This window comes from Danio aesculapii, chromosome 4 (genome assembly GCF_903798145.1).
Source record: "Danio aesculapii chromosome 4, fDanAes4.1, whole genome shotgun sequence".
NCBI classification, from domain to species: domain Eukaryota; kingdom Metazoa; phylum Chordata; class Actinopteri; order Cypriniformes; family Danionidae; genus Danio; species Danio aesculapii.
In genome coordinates this window covers 13104941-13131325 of record NC_079438.1, presented here as the reverse complement: position 1 = coordinate 13131325, position 26385 = coordinate 13104941, and the positions used below count along the sequence as shown (strand labels likewise).

Here is a 26385-nt window from a genome sequence, read left to right as displayed (position 1 = left end):
TCCCTGAAATCCGTGGACCACTCCTCGGCCTCGGCGATGCGGGTCTCGGCCTCACTCACTCTATCAGTTGTAGTTTTCAGGTCGTTTGTGATTTCGTTTAGCGTCTGGTAAATTTCCTTTCGAAAGTCCACTAATTCTCTTTTCAGATCGTCTCGGAAGATGTTTAGCTCGGACTTCATCTCCAAGGCCACCATCTTTATGTCTGCGCGGATGACCGCGACGCTTTCGTCCACTGTTGCCAGTTTTGGATTTTCCTCTTGTCCGCCATTACGCTCTCCTTGTTTCTCAGCCCCGGCGGTATCCTCTAAATTACTACCTTTTTCCGCTTTCCCAAACTGTTTTCCTTTGCCCTTTCTGACTTTCTCCCCTTCCATCATTAGATTCGATTAGGAATTAGGTGTTATTTGTATTATTTGGGGAATTAAACTCCGACCGAACGGGAGACAAAAAGTTAAGCGGCCATGCGCTTTCAGTTAACCGCCGGAAGTCTGAACCTAGCTTTTTAAAGGTAACACTGGATTGTCTTGCACAGTCAATGTAAAAGGAACTGCATCAAAGACAACCCAGTTGGTACTTTAGGCCACTGGGCTGTTTTTACTGCCTGTGAACTGTAATATGCCTCCAGGGAGTTGCTGACACACGTAACAAAAACAGCATGAACAAAGAGTAGAGTGGATCAGTCTCACAGAATTTTTTGTGGCACTGCAGGTTCCTTCTACAGGGCTCGTTGGTCTAGGGGTATGATTCTCGCTTCGGGTGAGAGAGGTCCTGGGTTCAAATCCCGGACGAGCCCTACGCCTGTCATAAAAAATGAGGCGGAGCTGTGCTTACTATGATCTTTCTATGTTAATTGTAGCAACTTTTGCTGTGACTTTAGTTAATGAACATTTAGTGGACTTCTGATCGCAATCAGTCTAACATGTACAATTATACAGACAAAAAAAGGAGCGGCAATGATTCGGTTGATAGATTTGTTTATGGATCTTGAACAACCCACCAGCTTTATATGTAAGCACCATTTTTGTCTTTGTACACAGTCTCTTCTCTGTAGGCACCATGCAGGATTCAAAATGGCCTTTCGCGTTAGGTATCTCGTTTCCCTTTTAGTCATAACAGGTAATATGCATGGCAATGCAGGAAGTTAATGACATGCAAACACATCTCAAGAAGGTTTTCACAGCTACCGTGTTTCATCCACCAAACATTGCTCCCAAATTGAGGTGAGACTTTCAAAGACAACCCAGATTGGACTTGAACCAACAATTCCAAGCCCCGAAGGTTGATGCCTTATCCATTAGGCCACTGGGCCATTTCGCCAATCATTTGTCATGGATCTTTTGTATGCCTTCAACAAGATGCCAACGCATGGAGAACTGCACTTTAGGATCTGGATGCCAGTTTGCATTCCGTCAAATAAGATGTGTGCAACTAATGGTCAAACATTTTCTTTGTGCAATCATCCACATTCGTGTCTCATTGGTCCTGGGGTATGGTTCTCGCGTATGGTGTGACTGGTCTTGAGTTTCAAATTCCAGACAAGGCCACTCTCATTAACTTGAAATCACAACCTTTCTGCAGCTATTTTCTTGTTTGCATTTCATCATCATCCACATAACAAGAGACCATTAGTTGAAAGCCACGAGGTATTTGAAGTCAAGATCTCCATTACCATAGCTTAGCGGAACCTTTTAGGTTTGTAACGTGACAGTGAGATTCAAGCAAGATTGGGTGAATCTTTATTTGAAGTGTGCAGCAAGTATAAGAATTCGAAGCTAACTATTGTCCTCAGAACATCACGCCTAAGTTTTGAGAATACCAGTCGGAATTGTTTCACACAACTTAAATTTAACCCAACAAAGACAACCCAGATGGGACTTGAACCCACAATCCCCAGCTTCGAAGGTTGATGCCTTATCCATTAGGCCACTGGGTCAACACTAGCCTTTGTCATATCTGATGTATGGCTCAGGAAGTTCTTGTAACTCAGAAAGACAGTACTTTAGGATCCCTATGCCATATTGCATTCAGACGATCTGGTGTGTACACCTAATGACAAAACAGCTTCTCTGAGGAGTTTTCCATTGTCATGTCGTTTTGACCTAAGGGTATGAACCTAGCTTTTGAGGGTAACACTGGATTGTCTTGCACAGTCAACTTAAAAGGAACTGCATCAAAGACAACCTAGTTGGTACTTTAAACCCACAATCCCCAGCTTCGAAGGCTGGTGCCTTATCCATTAGGCCACTGGACTGTTTTTATACTTACTGTGAACTGTAATATGCCTCCAGAGAGTTGCTGACACACGTAACAAAAACAACATGAACAAAGAGTAGATTGGATTGGTCTCACAGAATTTCTTGTGGCACTGCAGGTTCCTTCTACAGGGCTCGTTGGTCTAGGGGTATGATTCTCGCTTAGGGTGCGAGAGGTCCCAGGTTCAAATCCCGGACGAGCCCTACGACTGTCATAGAAAAGCAGTGGTGCTGTGCTATCTATGGTGTTTCTGTGTTAATTTTAGCAGCTTTTGCTATGACTTTAGTGAATGAACATTTAGTGGACTTCTGATCTAAATCAGTCTAACATGTACACTTATACAGACAAAAAAAGGAGCGGCAATGATTCGGTTGTTAGATTTGTTTATGGATCTTGAACAACCCACCAGCTTTATATGTAAGCACCATTTTTTTGCTTTGTACACAGTCTCTTCTCTGTAGGCACCATGCAGGATTCAAAATGGCCTTTCGCGTTAGGTATCTCGTTTCCCTTTTAGTCATAACAGGTAATATGCATGGCAATGCAGGAAGTTAATGACATGCAAACACATCTCAAGAAGGTTTTCACAGCTACCGTGTTTCATCCACCAAACATTGCTCCCAAATTGAGGTGAGACTTTCAAAGACAACCCAGATTGGACTTGAACCAACAATTCCAAGCCCCGAAGGTTGATGCCTTATCCATTAGGCCACTGGGCCATTTCGCCAATCATTTGTCATGGATCTTTTGTATGCCTTCAACAAGATGCCAACGCATGGAAAACTGCACTTTAGGATCTGGATGCCAGTTTGCATTCCGTCAAATAAGATGTGTGCAACTAATGGTCAAACATTTTCTTTGTGCAATCATCCACATTCGTGTCTCATTGGTCCTGGGGTATGGTTATCGCGTATGGTGTGACTGGTCTTGAGTTTCAAATTCCAGACAAGGCCACTCTCATTAACTTGAAATCACAACCTTTCTGCAGCTATTTTCTTGTTTGCATTTCATCATCATCCACATAACAAGATACCATTAGTTGAAAGCCACGAGGTATTTGAAGTCAAGATCTCCATTACCATAGCTTAGCGGAACCTTTTAGGTTTGTAACGTGACAGTGAGATTCAAGCAAGATTGGGTGAATCTTTATTTGAAGTGTGCAGCAAGTATAAGAATTCGAAGCTAACTATTGTCCTCAGAACATCACGCCTAAGTTTTGAGAATACCAGTCGGAATTGTTTCACACAACTTAAATTTAACCCAACAAAGACAACCCAGATGGGACTTGAACCCACAATCCCCAGCTTCGAAGGTTGATGCCTTATCCATTAGGCCACTGGGTCAACACTAGCCTTTGTCATCTCTGATGTATGGCTCAGGAAGTTCTTGTTACTCAGAAAACAGTTCTTTAGGATCCCTATGCCATATTGCATTCAGACGATCTGATGTGTACACCTAATGACAAAACAGCTTCTCTGAGGAGTTTTCCATTGTCATGTCTTTTTGACCTAAGGGTATGAACCTAGCTTTTTAAAGGTAATACTGGATTGTCTTGCACAGTCAACTTAAAAAGAACTGCATCAAAGACAACCCAGTTGGTACTTTAAACCCACAATCCCCAGCTTCAAATGCTGGTGCCTTATCCATTAGGCCACTGGACTGTTTTATACTTACTATGAACTGTAATATGCCTCCAGGGAGTTGCTGACACACGTAACAAAAACAACATGAACAAAGAGTAGAGTGGATCGGTCTCACAGATTTTTTTGTGGCACTGCAGACTGCTTCTACAGGGTTCGTTGGTCTGGGGGTATTTTTCTGGCTTTGGGTGCGAGAGATCCCGGGTTCAAATCCCGGACGAGCCCTACGACAGTCATAGAAAAAGCAGCGGTGCTGTGCTATCCAAGGTATTTTTATGTTAATTGTAGCAGCTTTTGCTGTGACTTTACTTAATGAACATTTAGTGGACTTCTGATCTAAATCAGTCTAACATGTACACTTATACAGACAAAAAAAGGAGCGGCAATGATTCGGTTGTTAGATTTGTTTATGGATCTTGAACAACCCACCAGCTTTATATGTAAGCACCATTTTGTCTTTGTACACAGTCTCTTCTCTGTAGGCACCATGCAGGATTCAAAATGGCCTTTCGCGTTAGGTATCTCGTTACCCTTTTAGTCATAAGAGGTAATATGCATGGCAATGCAGGAAGTTAATGACATGCAAACACATCTCAAGAAGGTTTTCACAGCTACCGTGTTTCATCCACCAAACATTGCTCCCAAATTGAAGTGAGACCTTCAAAGACAACCCAGATGGGACTTGAACCAACAATCCCAAGCCCTGGAGGTTGATGCCTTATCCCTTGGCCACTGGGCCATTTCGCCAATCATTTGTCATGGATTTTTTGTATGCCTTCAACAAGATGCCAACGAAAAGGAGCCGGGTAACACTTTATTTAGATGGTCCCCCTTTAGATAGTCTGCTGACCGTAAGTTACTTTTCAAGTTCTTATCTGTTTACTTTCATCTGGATAGTATCTGTAGATTGTCTTTAAATGTTCTTAGGCAATCAACACAATATCTACAGCATGTAAACATTTATTAAACTTTCGGTAAGATAAGTGTTACCAATTTAGGTTCTAGATGTTCAACAATGTATTAGTAGATATGCAACAAATCTTCAACAAGTTTTCAGAACATTGACCACCAAGATGTTTGTTGTTATTGTCTGCATGTAGTTGTTATCCAGTTTATGAATAGACTTTGAGTAAACATTCAGATGCCTATAAGTAGCAACGCAAGATATTTTAACATGAACTTTAATTAAATATAAAATTAGGGTTAGGTACAATCTAAGAGTGTTCAGTTAACTATTTGTTGTATTTAACCTAACTTTCAGTAGACAGTTATTTTACTTTAAAGGGCACATAGTTTACCTCTTTTTTATGATTTAATATTAATATTATGGTTCTTCTGAGTGTGCCAGTTTAGGTTCAGTTTAAAACACAATTCAGATTTTTTTATTATAATGTGTTAAAAAGTGTCATGTTGGGGGCGTGTCCACAGTTCGCTGATTTATGGGTGTGTTGCTTCACATGTAAATTCGTTTCGGCTTCCCGCCAACGTAACAAGGGGCGGGGCCATGAGCTCACCCGCTCTGCGTTTGCAACAGAGTCTGACAGGCAGACAGAGAAGGAGCAGGAGTGAGAGGTTCAGCAATCAGTCGTACATGTACGACTCGGACACAGACCAAGCAGAGAGTACAAAATCATATGTGTCTTTGTACAGTTTTACAGCCAACTGTGTGCTAGTTTCAAGTGCCGAGCTTGTACACAGAAACTAATAACCACGCACACTGAATGAACTTTTACTGAGGCACCGGATGCGCCGCTCTAAGCCGCGACACGGCATACCAGACACTCTCTGTGGCAGGGCAGAAACATGAAGTGTTCCGAATTATCGCGCCACGCATTTTTTAATTCTAAACATAGGTTTCTATCAGGGTACACACAACGGCAATTCAAGTCTGCAGCGGTCCGAGGCGTCCAGCCGTCGACTTGAGTGTACCCTGATAGAAACCTATGTTTAGAATTCTAAAACGCATGCTAGTTAAGATCACAGGGAGCTTCTGGGATCGCGAGAAATGCAAACGACTGAAGTATAAGGTAGACTCAATGAGAAGTACACATGTTTGCAAACCTACCTAAAGATACAACCAATAATTCCGATTAGAGCGATAATGTGGAGAATATTGCTCTTGTGTTGAGCCCAATGAGCCTTGCATCTAAAATAGAGCTAGCGTGTTCCTTTAGTGATATCGCTTCGACTCACGCTGAAAATGGCGGACGTGAATCAACAAACTGAGGATATGATGACGCGCCTGTCAATCAATACTGGTGGGCAGGGGGACCGCACTCCTACGTAAAGTTGCGGTCGGTCTGAAAACCGCTCCAATTGGTCCACCGTTTTTTATGTTGTTAAATTAAAAAAAAGCACTGGGTGTGCTTATATCACCCCAATATGACGGTCTATACACCATACATGCCCATATGTCTGTCCAAACAGCTTGAAAAGTAGACTTTTTTACCATAGGTGCCCTTTAATATTATAACAAATAAATAACAAGTCTGGTATATCCAGATGCTACTAGCTAACTATATTTATATATTCTACTATGTACTATACTACACCTGTCTTATCTGCCTCTGAGCTAACTTACCTGAACTGTCTCTATCAGATGTCCAGTCTGCATCATTCTCATGGTCACTAAAACCCATCTCACCCTCACTTTCATCTGCAGGAGGAGCCAGTTCTGTCCTTTTCTTCTTTCATTTACCATAGAACATGGTGGTGTTCTCTAATACACTGTTCCCTGTATTCATATCTATTCAAAAGTAGTATTGCCATTAAAACTAGATTTTATCCATAATGCAAATGCCATTAACACATGACTAATCAACATTATATTACTAGCATTCATGTTGTTATTGTTACAACTTAATAGTTCACAGCTGACCTTGCTAGCTAGCTAGGCCATTGCAATATTGCACGTTCCACTATTGCACACTGTTGCTATTTGGTAACACATACAGTTGATGGATTTAGAAAAATACTAATTTTAATAAAATAAATTTGAGTTGTGAAAATGTCATCATAACCTACTGGAGGTGATGATTCAGATTTATTTTGTGGATCTGAGATAATTTGATTCTTTGTTTTTATTGACGTGTACATTTGCATTCAGCAACTCCTCACAATAAAGGCCAGTCTGTCAGAAATCATGCTACAGAAAAACACAGCATGTCATGTGACTTAACCAAAGCACATCATTGGCTACACTTAAGTCTTCTCTTTCCAACAAAAATAAATAATAATAATGTTGGTCTTAAAGAAACAGTGGCAGGGAAATGAACATAAACATCATGTTGCCATATAGTTACACCGTGCAGTAGAGGAATAAAGTAAAATGACTATAAATGAGACTGAGATTATTGTAATTTGTATATTTATTTAATTAATTATTTATTTGTTTGCATTGCCAAAGGTAATACATTATTGATGAATAACTTATAAAGTCCATATTTTCCCTTTCCCATGCAAGCCTTTTCAGTTGGGTGAAGTATATTCACAGGCAAGTTTATATTCTCTGTGATCTCTAGTAGCCCGTCCTCTAGTATTCTGCAGACATTTTTTTCCATTCTGTGTTTTTACAGTAATACAACATTGCATTATTTAGATTTTCACAAGGTCTCCATATGAGACAAGTGGATATGATGTTAGATGGCATCTCATATAGTAATGCAACTCTGTCTGAGATGTCCACAAAACTGCGAAGTGTATGTGTGAGAAGCATGAGGAGATAAGGGAGGAAAAAGGACAACGAATTGGTGGGATCAACATATGTGTACACATTGATGAAAGCAAGTTTCATCACAGATGAAAAGTAAGACATGACCTCAGATTTTTAACTGAAACCATTGTGTGTGTGTGTGTGTGTGTGTGTGTATATATATATATATATGTATGTTGCTAGGCGGTTGCTAAGGTGTTGCTAGGTGGTTGCTAAGGTGTTGCTAGGTGGTTGCTAAGGTGTTGCTAGGCAGTTGCTAAGGTGTTGCTAGGTGGTTGCTAGGCGGTTGCTAAGGTGTTGCTAGGTGGTTGCTAAGGTGTTGCTAGGTGGTTGCTAAGGTGTTGCTAGGTGGTTGCTAGGCAGTTCCTAAGGTGTTGCTAGGTGGTTGCTAGGCGGTTGCTAAGGTGTTGCTAGGTGGTTGCTAGGCAGTTGCTAAGGTGTTGCTAGGTGGTTGCTAAGGTGTTGCTAGGTGGTTGCTAGGCGGTTGCTAAGGTGTTGCTAGGTGGTTGCTAAGGTGTTGCTAGGTGGTTGCTAGGCAGTTCCTAAGGTGTTGCTAGGTGGTTGCTAAGGTGTTGCTAGGTGGTTGCTAGGCAGTTCCTAAGGTGTTGCTAGGTGGTTGCTAGGCGGTTGCTAAGGTGTTGCTAGGCAGTTGCTAAGGTGTTGCTAGGTGGTTGTTAAGGTGTTGCTAGGTGGTTGCTAGGCAGTTGCTAAGGTGTTGCTAGGTGGTTGCTAAGGTGTTGCTAGGTGGTTGCTAGGCGGTTGCTAAGGTGTTGTTAGGTGGTTGCTAAGGTGTTGCTAGGTGGTTGCTAGGCAGTTCCTAAGGTGTTGCTAGGTGGTTGCTAGGCAGTTGCTAAGGTGTTGCTAGGTGGTTGCTAAGGTGTTGCTAGGTGGTTGTTAAGGTGTTGCTAGGCAGTTGCTAGGTGGTTGCTAGGCAGTTGCTAAGGTGTTGCTAGGTGGTTGCTAGGCGGTTGCTAAGGTGTTGCTAGGTGGTTGCTAAGGTGTTGCTAGGTGGTTGCTAAGGTGTTGCTAGGTGGTTGCTAAGGTGTTGCTAGGTGGTTGCTAGGCAGTTCCTAAGGTGTTGCTAGGTGGTTGCTAGGCGGTTGCTAAGGTGTTGCTAGGCAGTTGCTAAGGTGTTGCTAGGTGGTTGTTAAGGTGTTGCTAGGTGGTTGCTAGGCAGTTGCTAAGGTGTTGCTAGGTGGTTGCTAGGCGGTTGCTAAGGTGTTGCTAGGTGGTTGCTAAGGTGTTGCTAGGTGGTTGCTAGGCAGTTCCTAAGGTGTTGCTAGGTGGTTGCTAGGCAGTTGCTAAGGTGTTGCTAGGTGGTTGCTAAGGTGTTGCTAGGTGGTTGTTAAGGTGTTGCTAGGTGGTTGCTAGGCAGTTGCTAGGTGGTTGCTAGGCAGTTGCTAAGGTGTTGCTAGGTGGTTGCTAGGCGGTTGCTAAGGTGTTGCTAGGTGGTTGCTAAGGTGTTGCTAGGTGGTTGCTAAGGTGTTGCTAGGTGGTTGCTAAGGTGTTGCTAGGTGGTTGCTAGGCAGTTGCTAAGGTGTTGCTAGGTGGTTGCTAGGCGGTTGCTAAGGTGTTGCTAGGTGGTTGTTAAGGTGTTGCTAGGTTGTTGCTAGGCGGTTGCTAAGGTGTTGATAGGTGGTTGCTAAGGTGTTGCTAGGTGGTTGCTAGGCAGTTCCTAAGGTGTTGCTAGGTGGTTGCTAGGCAGTTGCTAAGGTGTTGCTAGGTGGTTGCTAGGCGGTTGCTAAGGTGTTGCTAGGTGGTTGCTAAGGTGTTGCTAGGTGGTTGCTAAGGTGTTGCTAGGTGGTTGCTAAGGTGTAACCGATGTGCTTAGAATATTTACTACATCGCGTCATCAGATGTTAAAAACCAATCTGCCTGAGGAAGAGCCCTTATCCTTCTCATACATGTTTTATGTCCACTGATGTCCACTGCTGTAGTTTTCATTGAAGGTAATGCTGACATGAATTCCAGCATGCTTTTTTAAATAGCAGAACAGGAGTATTATTGGCCCAAAACCTTAAAAAAATATAAGATGCAAGATTTGAATCTTGATGAACATTGTTAAATCACTTCTTGCAATTTAAAACAGACATCTCATGTTCGAATCATCAATTTCTTAAACATTACAACAGCATACAGTACTCCACCTTAGAAATATTGCTAAATTATGACAAGTTTAATGCTTTACATGGCTAAACATTTATTTTATGCCTGCGTGATTCACTGCTATTACTGTAACCCATTACACTCTTAACCCAAACTAGTTGACTTTAATAGAATACTCTAAAGAAACCTGTTCCCTTAAACCACTTATGTATTTACACAACCCGATCTCATCAATCTGCGTACAAATAACACGACTTTACACTTTCCATTTGCGTGCAATGCTTACGCCAAAATCCATTTTTGCGTGCATATGATACGCCAATTCTCCCCATTCGCTTCTGTTGAGAACAGATGCGTACAAATACCACGCACCAACTCTACGGCGATGACGTCATGAACAAGACGCTCGGTTCCAACGCACAGTTCACCCGATGAGGGTCCATATTGAAGCAAGTAAGTATTTTTTCTCCTTTTTGTAAAGAAATCACGGCGTTAACCGTAATATTTTGATAGACTTGATGTTTCTGCATCACGTCACATGGAGTCGTGTGTTAGAAACGGCAGATTGTGTGTTCAAAGTTGTTATTCAAGTGGTCGTTCGGTTAGCACAGCTGGTAGCCCTAGCATTCACATTCTGTTTTTATCATGTTGTGACATAATTGGACGTTTTTAAACATCAGAGATGACGGCAGATCTACAAATTAAATTATAGTTGTGCATTTTGAACTTTAATATGACTCTGACACAAAGTTTCCGGTTGTTATTACATACATACATACATACATTCATACATACATACATACATAAACGTTATAAATTGTAATCAACGCTTGCGTAAGTCGGTTGGTCGATGTAAGTCGCTTTAAACATGTAACGTTAACCTTAATAATATTTTTTGGCAAAAGGATTCGTTTTGTTTGCTGAACGGGATTCAATGATCCGAGTCAGTAAAATGATCCGAGTCTTAGCTAACCTCTATCTAAAGTGGTTACTTCGAGCATTAAAGTGGACTAATAAGTGCAAATAATAATAAGTGCAAATAGGCTTTATTCTCAAATTGTTGTCTTAATGTTATTAGCTATACCTGACGTCAGATCGGTGTTACAGAACATAAAAGCCGATCTGAGATCTGCTATAATAGAAACGTTAGACACCTTAACTTAATGTAATTCATGCAGGCATCACTAGTTGCGTGCAGATCGGTGCAGATGCATGGTAGTATCCGTGAATATATATATTTAGAGAAAAGCATAACACGTTAAATCTAAATTAAATTTAAATAACTTATCAAGCGTTTTAAAATGCCAAGTTAGACCTTTTTTTTTAAATCACTTGCGTCAGTTTAAAAGAAACAAAGAACTAAATTGAATCCATAAAATAATACAATAAATAGATATGATAAAATAATTGACACAAAATTGATTTAAGGTAAAACAAATGAATAAACAAGTATTAAAATAATAAATGAATTGTATTAAAATAAAATTATATAAAAGGTATAAAAAAGCAACTAAATAAGTTTTAAATTAATTTATTATTATTATTATTATTATTTTTATACAAATTAAATGAATAAATACAGTGCTACAATTAGCAGGGTGGAAAAATGTGTAACCATCAAAAATACATCTTTTTCCAATTAATATCTTGGAGACATTTTTGTTGTTAATTTATGACATTTATTTTTTATTTCATTTATTTATTAGTTTGTGTTGTCTAAAAGACAGAAAAACACCGGATTAGGCTATTTCTGCTATATTTTAATTTTATATACATTAATTAAGCATGATTTAGTCTAAAGTCAGTGTCCCCAGCAGAAAGACATTTGCTACATTAAAATGAGGATTTACCAATACAGTTTGCCAAAAAAGATTATTTAGCAATGAATGAAATCTTCTGTTAAATGACATAACTGTAGCCTTGTTAACATTAATGAAGTGAAATGACTAATGTTAAGTCACATATCTGATGTGCTCCAAGCTTTGCTTTGAATTGTGATGATCAACTCAAGTTTGAGTTGCAGTCTGATATCAGATCTAACTGACATACATTTATTTTTATAGAACAATGTTAGGAGGAAATAAGCACAAACTAGAAGCTGCTCTTCTGTTGGCAGATTTATTTGTTGAGGAGATACAGGCAAGTTTCATTCGTTATAAACAGATGTGTAATCATTTAACTCCTGTTAGTTAATGCCTAGTTTTCTCCCATCTGTTTCATTACATGCTAAGTCCCAAAACAAATATCAGATAAACCTGAATTAATAATTGTGCTCTTGGTACTCCGTAGTCTTAATGCAAATAGGTCATATAAATTACATTGTAATGACAAATACATAAAGGTTTGATATTTTTCATGTTGCAAGCTTGATAAATTATTCATTCATTTTTGTATATCTGGCAAGCAGTTTCAAACAATTGTCCTAATGTGGCTTATTATTTTCCCAACAGTTTGTTCTCCATGGGCTTGTTCCTCCCTAACTGCACCATGTACTGTGAAGCAATGAAATATTTTAAATATTTGCATTTTAACTTGAAGCCCAAAATGCATCACACTGCTGCTGTACCCCATGTAGATAATGAAGGGTGCCTCAGCTATATATATATATATATATATATATATATATATATATATATATATATATATATATATATATATATACATACACACACACACACACACACACACACACACAGTCAGAATTATTAGCCCCCCTTTGTTTTTTTCTTGTTTTTTTTTTTTCATTTTTAAATATTTCCCAAATGATGCAATATATATGTATATATGTATGTTGGATCATTTGGGAAATATTTAAAAAAGAAAAAAAAAGCAAAGGGGGGCTAATAATTCTGTGTCTGTATATATATATTAGTTGTTTTTTTTTTTAAATCTTGGAATAATTTTTAAATGAGTATTTTATTAACTTTTCGTATTGCTGTTTTGCAGACAGTAAAGAATGCCTTGGCTGCAGAGTTGATGTAGGACCATTTGTACTGCAGCGATGACACAGTAAAACAGTGGGCTATTGATGTCAAGCAGTAGGCAATTAGTGGTAAGTAAAATGTTTTATAAATAAACACTGGACTGTTCAATGTGTAATGCAACTAGCAGTAGCTTAATGTTAAATTATGGTGTGGTTATCAACACTATTTACAGGTTCAGTTTATATTTATATTTTGACTCAGAGGAATAAGTTTTATTTTTTAAAGGTGAAAGCAGGATGATTGATCCATGCAACTCGAGTAAAACCAAACTGTATAATTTGAGTAAATCAATAACAGTAATAAAGAACTGCACATTAGACTCCTAAATCAGGGCTCTGTTTTCTCGCTCCATATTTTCAAAAGGCAGTTTTTGGTTCTCCTTCTTGGTGCAGTTATCTCAGTTGTTTTATACACATCTACTTTTCAATGAGCAGCTACAAACCTCAGGATTTCTCTGTCCCTTTTCTGTATCTGCAAGAGCACCATGTGTTACTTTTGTCAGTTTATAGGGTCATTTAGTTAATCACTGAACATATTGCCTATCACTATCACCTATTGTGCAGCCACAGTAAGGCTTATGGGGCAATTAATTAGTTTTCTGCTCCAGAAGACACAATATATAAGTTCACACACCATATATGCATATTAGTATGTCTTTTGTTGTCTGGTCCTTTATTGTCCTGAAGTTTGTCTGTTGTTGCTGCACTGTGTGCAATAAACAGAACTTGCGTGCTTTTTTAACCTTTACTTTACTTTAGGAAATGCTGCAGCCGGTCCTGTTGCTGCTCGTGGCTTGCAGCTGTCCATCAAATCACTCTTTGAGAGCATTTGTCAGAAAATAACACTAGCATTTAAAGGTAGAATGTATGTATCAGTAAATGATGCAGATTGGTGTTACACTGATTCATCTTGTTCAATTCCATGCAACACTTCTGTAATATCATTGCTTTTTTCTCATATTACAGATCAGAACAAAAGGGGTCGGATGATTAGTCAAAAGACTGCCCAAGACCAGAAACGCTTGCTTGAAGAGATCCAGAGATACAACCCGACAACCTAATGGTGACCATGTGGACACAGAAACTACAGTAACTGTCCAACAAAGCAGAAGAGAACAGGATTTAACCTTGACGGGAACAGAACACAGGTGTTGTATTAAGATGTAACTAACATATACATACACACACACGCACACACACACACACACACACTTTATATGTGTATCAATAAAGTTTTTTAATTGAAAATTTACTTCCATCATTTGGGAAATATTTGAAAAATAAAATTCACAGGAGGGCTAATAATTTGGACTGCAGCTGTACATGCATACACACACGCATACATACATGCACGCACGCACGCACGCACACACACACGCCACTGTTTCAGTCTGGACAAGCCGGAAGTAAGGGTAAATCTCTTTAAAATTCACAGGTCATATGGTTGTGAAGTGAAAAGCCATTATTCTGGTTTAATAAATAGCCAAAACGCTGTCATCTGATGATTCTTCTATTTAAAGTCTTTAAATGTACAATTTGTTTGTAATGTAAATAAGTTCTCTCTGATCAAATATGAAGTGTGACCGTAATCCCAATACTCTTTATGTGTGGACTTATAGGTTATCCGAACGCATTCACAGAGGATGGGTCCAAGGGCCTCTTTGTGTACTGAAGAAAAGACTGCAGGAGCTCAGACTGAAACAGCAGCAGACTGTAGCGTGCACATACAGAGGGATTCTGGACTCAACTCCTAGCCTGATGGAAGAAGAGGAAAGGGAAATGGACTTGGATCATGACATTAGCTCTGAAGATGAAGATGAGGATGAGTATGATACAGCGGTGGGATCGCTTTGGTTTCTAGACTTCAGAAACATCTCTTTAAATATATATATTTGATTTAGTTTAAAAGTTGAGCTTTTTTAAAGACCATTAAAGCTAAAGGAAATTATTAAATTTACTGACGTTAAAACTCTGGCTGCACGATACTGGAAAAATCCGACATTGCGAGAGTTTTTCTGTGATATTTGTTGCTATATGATTAATTATTTCACTAGATGAATTGAATAGCTCAGTTTGGAAATAAATCCTCATTTTATATCAGTTGGGATGATTTTGTAGGCCAGATAATCTGCACAAATGAAATGTAATTAATTTAACTCTTTTGGTGAGTCTCACTGTATTTGAGAATAAAGTGAATAATCAAAAATAAGCAAATGATCTTCACTGTAGAAAAGTTAAATGCAAATGCATTTATATTGCTATAATTTCTTGTACACAAATGATTTAAATGCGCTTGAAATCTTACAGTCATAGGCCTTAAACAAAGCAAACAAGCACTCGTTCACCCTATTAAGGTCAAACTTCACAATCACTCAACAATATGGTTCCTGATCAGCTATAGATCCACTCAGATTTCCTGAAAGATAAATAAACTGAAGCTGAACTTGACATTGCAGATCCTGTGACATGACTACTGCGAATGATCACATTGTGATATGGATGCTGAGACGATATATTGTGCAGCCCTAGTTAAAACTGATGACAGAAATATGCAGTTCTTTACCTTTGTAACAACATGCTGATTTACACTGCTGTATTATCAGCAACCATATGTTTGTATTGTTTCTGCTCTGCAAAACTTTTGGATCTCAAATGTCTGTAAATTCTTGCTTATAGCTGCAGATATGAAATACACATTTAATTAGTCATTAAACTATTGGATTGACTTCTGTTAATCAAAATCCAGGCCTTGACAAAAGAATGAACTGGACACTTTAAGATTTAACTTGAACTACTAACATGTTACTGCTAGTTATCTCATACTACCTCCCTGTATACTATTAAGACACTGTCACTTTATCATCATTATCATGTTTACAAGCTTTTTGCTCTACCGTATCTACTGTTTTGCACTGTACTTTTGCATTATATACCGTTTTGCATCTGCACAACTCTAGTTTGCTCTGCTTGCCATATGCCCTTATTGTATTGTTTATTGTTTTTGTTTATTGTATTGTATCCTTATTGTATTGTTTATATATTTTTATTTTACTTGTATTTTTAGATTATACGTGTAATTGTATTTATTGTAATTTCTTTTCAGAATTCTCCTTTTTGTATTAATGTTATATGTTCGGGTCTGAGGGTTTTGATTCTCTGTATGTCCTGTACATGTGGTTGAATTGACAATAAAGCTGACTTTGATTTTGATGTTGGAACATTGAAAGTCCCAGTTACACTGTCATAGTAAGATAGATTTATCACACTTACACTACAAAGAGAACAACAGCGCAAGAGGTGTTGAGTGTAATAACTAGTTTAAAATAATACTGAACCACTGTAAAAGTAAAGTAAGGGATTTACAGAAGCAGAGTACTTTATTCTCTTTTTTTCCTAAAATATTGTGCAGAACATCTGCTTTATAAAATGAAGAATGTAGATTTTATGAATACGATAAGCAGAAGACGAAAATGAAGTCATAAACTGATATTTTGCAGAATATTTCAGTTTCAGATCAACTGCATTGGACATTTCAGACTGTCATATGATTTATTATGGTTTGTTGTACTACGTCAAGTAGTTAATTTATTTTCACCCAATAACAATAGTCATTTAAACACTAATTAATGTAATCAGGAAATAGTTATTTTTCAAATTACATTACCCAACAATGTTTAAGAGGAGGTTTAATGTAAGAGAGAAAGAATATAAATGTGTAATAAAATCTATAATGTACAGTATAAAAATCCCCACAAAATATGAAAACCCATCTCTGTGTGTGTGTGTGTCTCAGTCTTTGTGAAGCTGATTTGAGTATTGGACCAACAAAATGAGGATTAAGACAGTAAAATGAAGAGATGTTGGCAATCTGACACTCATGTAAAGAACTTTAGGGGTGAAAAAAATATATGATTTAAAGGTTAAGTTAAGGTTATGTTAGGCTCTTATTTAGCTGTGATGGTTAAGGGAAGGGGCTAGAGAATGTCCTCAGAAGGTGTGTTTGTGTGTGCCTGTGGACCATGCATTCCTCATGCTGTGGGGTTGTTATTTTGTTTAATTGTCAAAAACAAACACACACACACACGCACACACACACACACACACACACACACACACACACACACACACACACACACACAATTAATATGTTGTTGAATATTCAAAGTGCTCTAAAACTAAACCTGAGATGGCATGTGTCTGTAAAATTATATATATGTATATTTTTTTTTTTTTTTTTTTTTTGTAGACCAGAAACAAATACACTGTTGGAAAGGTATTGACCTGAAGAGTAGCATATGTTGGTATGAACAGTTTACATGTCCCCTGCTTTGAAAAACTGAGCATCAAATCTGTACTTTGGTGCATGTTTGAAGGCTTCTAATTCAGCAAAAAAGGAGCCTACACACATAGGCCCAGCTGTAAAGGAGAGCTCTTGATCTTAGGAATCTTGTGAGTACAGTCAGCATTGGGGGCGCTGTAAAATATGGTTATAATTGATTTAATCCCATTTAACAATAAGATATTTAAAATCTGAAAACATATTTGTGTTTACCATCTCCATAACTCCCTCATTAAACTGTCAACCCACTAATTACAACTTCTAATTCTAAGCAAAACACAAAAATAAAAAAAAAACTACAATTCCTACTAGCAGCGTCACGAAGTTTCATACAAATCAGCGCCATATTTGTAGTTCTTTTGGTTTGCAAAGTAGGGTTTGAAATTAGGGTTACAAAAAGATATATCTACTGCATAAATAAACTATCTAGTGCCATCAAAAAAGTGATTACACGACACGTAGCTTGGCTATGTCAACAAAAAGTAAATAAGTTGGTTCATTTCAGACAAATTAGGTGTAAAACGCGCTAACTCCGCCCACAGCACTTCCGCAATTTTACACTACACAAAAAATACATTGAAGACTCTAAGAAAATAATACAAAATTAAATCATTAACAATAACATACAATATAATTGAGTTATCAATAAAAAAATAATACTTTTGTGTACGTCAACGCTATGCAAATATGGCTAGAAGCGTCAATCACCATAGCAACGAACTAAAGCTACAGATAATTTACATAAACTTAAGACTGCGGAAATTAAATGCATACTGTTTGTGGCACACTGTTTTAATTTGACATATACAGTATATATATATATATATATATATATATATATATATATATATATATATATATATATATATATATATAAATATTTGACGTGTGTTTTGACTAACTTTTATATGATTTACTTTGTTAAATCAGATCACACTATGTTTTTTTCTTTTATTTAATTCTTTTACAAACTTGGGATTTCATTGTATGCAGAAAAAATATAGTGTACTACTGATTCAGTAATGTGGTTAGTGTTAACAGAAACGTATTCATAATATCAAAATTGGCTATAATATGACCAAAGCACTGCTAAAGCTAAAGCTTCTATAAAACAGTGTTCAGTGTCAAACACTGGGCCCAGACAGAGCTCAAAGTTCAACTGTTACTAGACTAGCACTTGAGAGTTTATAAATAAAGTACAAATCCTACAACATGACTTTAATTCACAAAATACTTTATTAACATACAAGCAGGGCAGCACTGTGGCTCAGCTGTCACCTCACAGCAAGAAAGTCGCTGGTTCGAATGCCGGCTGGGTCAGTTGGCGTGTCTGTGTGGAGTTTGCATGTTCTCTGTGTTTGTGTGGGTTTACTCCGGGTGCTCCAATCCAAACACATGCTGTATTGGCCATAGTGGATGAGTGTGTCTGTGAATAAGTGTGTATGGGTGTTTCCCAGTACTGGGTTGTGGCTAGAAGGGCATCTGCTGCGTAAAACATTTGCCAGTGGAGTTGGCGGTTCATTCCACTGTGGCAAACCCCTGATAAATCAGACTTAGCCGAGGAAAATGAATGAATGAATGGACTTCTACACACTCATTTCAATTCATCTTGTTTTGTACAGCATTTCTACAATGTAGATTGTGTGAAAGTAGTTTCAGATTATACTCATTTCATTCTATTCTAAATTTATTGTTGTCCACACAACTCAGTTTCATGGGAATAAGTTTTTTTTCTTTGCACCACCAAGCTGACAACAGATCTATTAGACTTCCTTTATGACACAGTCACCATCTATGTTCTCCTGTGGTTCTCAAGCTGGGGGCCAGGTCTTTTGGCTGAAAGAAATGGCAAAATAAACAAACAGATATTATACGTTTAGTTTCTGAAATATGTTACAAACAACTGTAGATTCTGACATGGTTTATGAACACTTCTACAAATGTCCCAGACAAAATGAACTGGACATCTAAAATATAGTTGACATTGAAGGCTGTTTATATGATGCTGTGTCTTGTTTTCATTCAAATGTAAAACCCATATTGTAAACCCAATCATATTTTGTATGATATGAAGTACATCCCCTTCCAACTGAATATTCAATTATGACAGCAAGTACTTAAGAAAATAACAAAGCATATCATTTATGGATCAGTCATTGTTTAACAAAATGCCACTTAAAAGGAGTACATAAGTTGAGCTGTAGTTGTGACAAAGTGTTGTCTCAGTCCATCAAAATGAGCCTACAACAGTGGTCCAGTTACCCATTATATATATACACACACACACACACACACACACACACACACACACACACACACACACACACACACACGTAAATAACACCCAATTCATGCTAAATTAAATAGGTTTCATCTGTCCTTTTAAAGACAAATGATGTGCCATTTAACCAAGAAAGGTGAGATTACCATCATGGACATGGGTACTAATGAACATTACTTCTTTACAGCCCTTAGGAAGACACTATCAAAAAACAAAAGTATTTAATTCAAATCCTTTACACAACCAACCAAAATCAGACAACATATAAATCCCCCAAACATTAAATGTTTACTTCTGTATATACAGCATTGTAGCTTTAAATATTTTAACTTTTGTTTAAACGTTTCTTATAAAGGCATACATTTTAGCAGAATTCTCTTGTTGTAGAATAGTTTACATTGATTCACACAATGCAGTTATATTGTATAACTACTAACCTTGTTTTCACATGCCTTGCACACGTATTGTACTGGAAAATGTCCAATGTGCTGTGAAGAAAAAAGAACAATTCTGTAAATACAAACCATTCCACCTTGATGTAACAGTAGTAAACCCAACACTACAGGTGTGATCCTGACTGGCATATCAGTAATCTACACATCCCAGTTCATTTGGTAAATTTCTGTTTTTTTCTGACCAGTGTAATTGTGTTTAGTTAATATATCAAAATACAGTTAATAAATCCTTGGTTGCCTTTTGATGACAGTCATATTCTGTTTTTGGAATAATATGGGAAACGATGTGTATTTTATCATAAGCAAGCTCTTGTGAATTCGCTGGTACTTACCAAGATGTTTAAATATCTTCTATGTTAGCACATTGTTGATTTGGGTCTTTTCAAGGCATAAGTTCTTTACCAAGTCTAATTAAATATCAGGCAAAGATGAAGAAAACTTCCAAGGGTTACACTGTATAAACTGCAGGTTAAAATCATTTCTAAGCTAATTAAACGCTTAGGTTTTTACATCTAAACAGAGAAAAAAATATATTAAAAAAAACATTTCCAAGGTAAGAAAGACTTGGAGCCCACTACCTGATAATGTCTCTCGGACTACCAATAAAGTGTTTTTTCTTAAATAAAGGTATACCTTTTCCGATCTTGTGTGGAACTGTCCATGGTGGTAGTTCTGAACTGGTTAACAATTGGATACTCTTTACTTAATCCAGATCCTACACATTTAATGACCACTCAAGCAAAATACAAACTTGGTACATAATTTGTGCATATTTGGGTGCTTCTTTTAATATGTAGGCTACTGAATGTGCTTTAAATGAGTGATTGCATTTTATTTGCAATTAGATGTTTTATCATTAGTTCAAGATATTTGAGTTGAACCATGACTTATAAGATGAGATATTTAGTAATAAGTTTAGCATCTGCTGAGCAAGAAAGACTCAACAATGATCTCTCTCTTTACTCTCGACCCACAATCAAGAGTAGGTCAAGAGTATGGAGAGATATATCCAGCTTGTGCAGGATATGTCAGGTCTATCTTTTTTTACATACAACATTAGAAAGCTATGATTTACAGAAAGTATGGTTAAATAAAAATGTTGCAGGAAACATGTTAATCATAAGTTACAACTTCAGGTATAACTTCCAAAACAACATAGCAAGAACAAGTTTTCGGGAAGTGCGGAAATGGTTATTATTATTTACATAAAAGTTGTCATTAAAAAGGTAAGAGGACAGTCCACTGTTCTTAGTCTGTGTTTTATAGAGGTAAACCACCTGAGCAAACCTTTCTGTGAAAGAATCTGCACAACATCAGTAGCAGGAACAACTACTCACTGCATGACCAGAAATCAAAAAGTGTAAGTGTCAACTCTGTGTGAAGTAGCCTTATATACAGTATAACGCCACTGAAATGATTAGTTATTATTTTATAGGCAGGGCAAGATTTTGTGTAGATTCTAATATACTGAAATGATATTTGGGTTGATTTGATTGCACACTATTGCATGAAATCAGCATAGTTGTTGCTTCCCTGCACAATGTTAATAAAATTCCCTATTCTATATAAAAGAGGAAGAATAACATTTTATTACCAAAAGCTTTTGCTTGATTTTAAGATTTTTTTTGGCCCATTCCCGTGCTTGGCTCCAGAACACCTTTATCTGTGCTATGTTCCTGCACTTCAGGTCCAGCAGTTTCCCACACTGACCAAGAGAGAGCTATAGAAAAAAAAGAGAGAGAGAGTGACACAATAGGCTGTGAACTGTGCTCTATTTGATCAAGCATTGCTGATTTTCTACCACTTTTATAATAAGGATATAATTAACTGGATAACAAGTTAAGAGAAATTGAATATTGTAATAATATACCCATGATGCTACAAACCTAATTAGTAATGTACACATTTGAACAGAGATTATGCACGTCCATTATTGACTATTTAAATTATTTAAGTTGTCACTACTGCATGCACAAGTGAAGATTTGTTTTCTTGAACTTTTATTAGTTATTTTCTTAAATGTGGTAATCATATTATAGAAAATCTCAATGGACTGAGTGACCACACTAGAATCACTGCAATAATTAGTTACCTGTAAAACATAACTATCTAAGAGGGAATTATTTACAAGGACAAACAGTCAGACATCAACATCAATAAGTACGTTTTGGAAAACACCTACTGTGGAGCAAATTTGTAAACGAAACATTTCTACAAATATTATTTTCTATTATTATCTTTAAGTGTCACGGATTGGCCAGGCTCTTCCACCAACATCACACATCGAACACCCTCACCTGAGTATTAACCACGCACAGCTGCACCCAATCACTCCCATTCACTATATAAGCACACACCTCACTTCACTCATTGTCCGGTCTCGTTCCAACGAAGCGGACTCTGAGTGAACCACTTCCTAGGTTTCACTCCCCTGCGATCTCAGAAATTATACTTACCTTTACTCTGTTTTCTTCCAGTCTGTCCAGTGTTCCCGGTGTCCTGTCAGCGTTGTGTGTCTCGTCAGTCAGTCTTCCCCGCAAGTCCTCTGGTGTGTGCATTCGGTCATCCTTCAGTGTCTGTCATCCCACCTGACACAGAGGATCATCAGTTTCTCCGAACTCCATTCAACTCTCAATTATTCTTATCCACTTATGCTCATCTGTTGGAATAAACATCGTTTATACTAACTCCCCTTGTTTGTCCGTCTGCTTCCATAACAGAAGACCGGACCTTCAACTACCAACAGCATGAGCACTCACGATCCCCTTCAGGAGTTGGTGGATTCATTGAAGAGAGTGCTACTACCATCTGCTCCACTTCCCGAAGCACCACCAGCACCGAGCACTTCTTCACCGTCCACCCACTCATCCAGTCCCATGGCTCGACCAGCGCCCTACTCTGGCGGGGCGGAGGAGTACAATGGATTTCTCCTACAATGTTCTCTGGTATTCACTATGCAACCTGAGTTAAACCCCACAGATCGGTCCAAAATCGCTTTCATCATCTCCCTTCTCTCTGGGTCGGCTCTTCGGTGGGCTGAAACCATCTGGCAACAGTCTGGGCCGGTAACAAATTCCATTCAGTCATTCACCCAGTATTTCAAGGAGGTTTTTGGTCGCGCGGATGCTGAAGTAGCAGCTGGAGATCAGTTATACCATCTCAAACAGGGAGCCATGTCCACTCAGGATTATGCTCTCAGGTTCCGAACTCTGGCTGCTGCTAGCGGATGGAATGAGCGATCTCTCCTCACAACCTACCGGCTCGGACTAGAGCCCAGCCTCCGGTTACAGTTGGCCGCCCTCGATGACACGATGGGACTGGAGAAGTTCATCCAACACTCTCTGCGCTGTTCCGATCGTCTGAGGGTCTACCAGCATGATCCTCCACCAGTATCACAAGCACTCCTCCGTTCGCCAGAGCCAGCCGTCCCTCCAGAACCAGAACCCATGATCATAGAATCTGGTAGACTCACAATCACCGAGCGACAGAGGAGGCTGACCCGGGGTCTGTGCATGTACTGTGGTGCCAAAGGACATGTCAGGCTGGACTGTCCCATTCGTCCAGCACGCTCTGTGGTGAGTTTGTTCAGTTCTCCCATTGAAAAAATGCATCCTCTCACCACTAATGTCCAGTTAACTACCCCTTCTGTCTCAGTTTCAGTCACAGCCCTCATCGACTCCGGGTCAGCAGGAAATTTCATCTCGCACGCCCTCTGTCGCCGACTACAGCTTAACACCGAAGCCTCGACGCACGTCTACCAGATTCAGCCCATAACCAACGATATCCATTCTCAGGCACGTATCCATCGAAAATGTGAACCCGTCAATCTCCAAGTAGGACTGCTCCACAAAGAGGAGATTCAATTTCTGGTTCTGGAGGGTGCATCGATGGATATCATCTTAGGGCGCCCGTGGCTGGTGAAGCACGATCCCATCCTCTCTTGGGGCACAGGAGAAATTAAGAGATGGGGAGAAGAATGCAGATCCAGCTGTTTTCCCGATCTACCCTTACAAATTCAAAGACCCCTTACCGTCTACGTCACGTCTGTCGAAAGTCCAGTCGAGAAAATATCCATTCAGATCCCGAAGATCTACTCCTCATACGAGGATGTATTTTGCCCCAAGAGAGCTTCCCAGCTACCTCCACATCGGCCATGGGACTGCGCCATAGACCTGCTTCCAGATGCTCCTATGCCCAGAGGTAGGATCTACCCGTTGTCCCTTCCGGAGACCAAGGCAATGGAGGAGTACATCCATGAGGCTCTGAGTCAGGGGTATATCCGTCCATCCACGTCACCTGCTGCCTCAAGTTTCTTCTTCGTGGCTAAGAAGGATGGAGGGCTGCGGCCATGTATCGATTACAGAACCCTAAATCAAGGTACAGTCAAGTTCCGGTATCCCCTTCCTCTCGTCCCTGCGGCCCTGGAACAACTCAGATCCGCCAAAATTTTCACCAAGTTGGACCTCCGCAGCGCCTATAACCTGGTGAGAATACGTGAGGGGGACGAGTGGAAGACTGGGTTTGTGACCCCTACTGGACACTACGAGTACCTGGTCATGCCCTATGGTCTGGTTAACGCCCCCTCCGTATTCCAAAACTTCATCCACGAAGTCCTCCGGGAGTTCCTCCATCTCTTCGTCATTGTATACATAGATGATATCCTGATTTACTCCCGGAGTGAGGCCGAACATCGCCACCACGTTGCGGAGGTCCTGAAAACCCTCAGGAAACACCGCCTGTACCTCAAGGCTGAAAAATGCTCCTTCCATTCACCATCTGTTCAGTTCTTGGGGTACATCATCGATCAAAGAGGGGTTCGTATGGACGAGGGGAAGGTCACTTCCGTCATCTCCTGGCCCGAACCAAAAACCATAAAGGAACTCCAACGTTTCCTAGGATTTGCTAATTTCTACCGACGTTTCATCCAGAATTACAGTCTCATCACCGCTCCGCTCACCAACCTGTTGAAAAATAAACCCAAAGCACTACCCTGGCCTCCCGAAGCCGCCGCAGCCTTCCAAAACCTAAAAGAATCCTTCACTCAAGCCCCACTGCTGACTCATCCTGATCCTGACTTGCCGTTTGTGGTCGAAGTGGATGCATCGACCACCGGAGTGGGAGCCATCCTGTCCCAGTACCACGGTACTCCTTCATTACTCCATCCATGTGCCTATTTCTCCCGGAAGCTCAGCCCGGCGGAAAGGAACTATGACATCGGAAATCGAGAACTTCTGGCCATCAAGCTCGCCCTGGAGGAGTGGCGACACTGGTTGGAGGGGGCCAAACATTCGTTCCAGGTGATCACAGATCATAAAAATCTCCAATACCTAAAAGATGCTAAAAGACTCTGTCCTCGTCAGGCCCGTTGGTCATTGTTCTTCTCCAGATTTCAGTTCTCTATCTCATATCGACCAGGTTCAAAGAATATCCGAGCAGACGCACTTTCCAGAATTCACGACCAGCATGAAATTATTGAGACACCGGCCAAGATCCTTCCCGATCAGATCACTATCTGTCCCATCCAATGGTCCGCTCCTACAGTAATCGCCACTCCAGAATCCAGAACTCCGCCGGGCTGTCCCCCCAATCGACGCTTCATCCCTGAAAACCAACGGGTAGATCTCATTCATTCCAGCCATACATCTCTGGGCACAGGACATCCTGGGGCCAACAACACCCTCTCGCTGCTATCCCAACGCTTTTGGTGGCCGAACATGGCGAGGGATGTGAGAAGATACGTCCAAGGCTGCAGAGAATGCGCTATGTCGAAGAGTCCTCGCCATCTACCTGCTGGTAAACTCCATCCCTTGCCCATCCCAAACCGCCCCTGGTCACACCTAGGAGTTGACTTCATGACAGACCTCCCATTGTCTGAAGGTAACACCTGCATTCTAGTCATCATAGATCGATTCTCTAAATTCTGTCGTTTGATTCCTTTGAAAGGTCTACCCACAGCCCTAGAGACCGCCGAAAACCTGTTCAACCACGTCTTTCGAAATTTTGGGTTACCAGAAGATATAGTCTCGGATCGAGGACCCCAATTTATCTCCAGACTATGGAGAGCATTCTTCAGACTCCTAGGTGTGACCGTAAGCCTCTCGTCTGGCTATCACCCCCAAACCAATGGCCAGACAGAGAGGAAAATTCAGGAAGTGGGGCGGTTCCTCAGGACCTTCTGTCACGGTCACCAAAACTCCTGGAGCCAGTTTCTGGGCTGGGCGGAATACGCCCAGAATTCCCTGCGGCAACCTACCACCGGACTCACGCCATTCCAGTGCATCCTAGGGTTCCAACCTCCACTCTTCCCCTGGGATGGCGCACCATCTGATGTCCCCGCAGTGGATTACTGGTTCCGGGAGAGCGAGAGAGTCTGGGACGATGCTCATCACCATCTCCAGAGGGCAGTACGCAGAACAAAGGAGGTATCTGATAAGAGAAGGATTCCAGGCCCCATCTATACTCCAGGACAGAAGGTCTGGCTCTCCACCAGAGATATCCGTTTGCGACTGCCCTCCCGAAAATTAAGTCCCAGATTTGTTGGTCCCTTCACCATCCTGGAACAGGTCAACCACGTCACATACAAGTTACAGTTACCACCACAGTACAGAATCCACCC

The 26385-nt window shown here is 39.8% G+C and overlaps 2 non-coding genes across 2 annotated transcripts; both read left to right on the top strand.

Annotated features, from left to right (window-relative positions):
* The first annotated feature begins 721 nt into the window (after window positions 1-721).
* Window positions 722-793, top strand: trnap-cgg (transfer RNA proline (anticodon CGG)). Its single transcript has one exon. It is a non-coding gene; the product is annotated as a tRNA-Pro (tRNA).
* Window positions 794-2384: 1591 nt separating this feature from the next.
* On the top strand, window positions 2385-2456 carry trnap-agg (transfer RNA proline (anticodon AGG)). Its single transcript has one exon. It is a non-coding gene; the product is annotated as a tRNA-Pro (tRNA).
* The last annotated feature ends 23929 nt before the right edge of the window (window positions 2457-26385 follow it).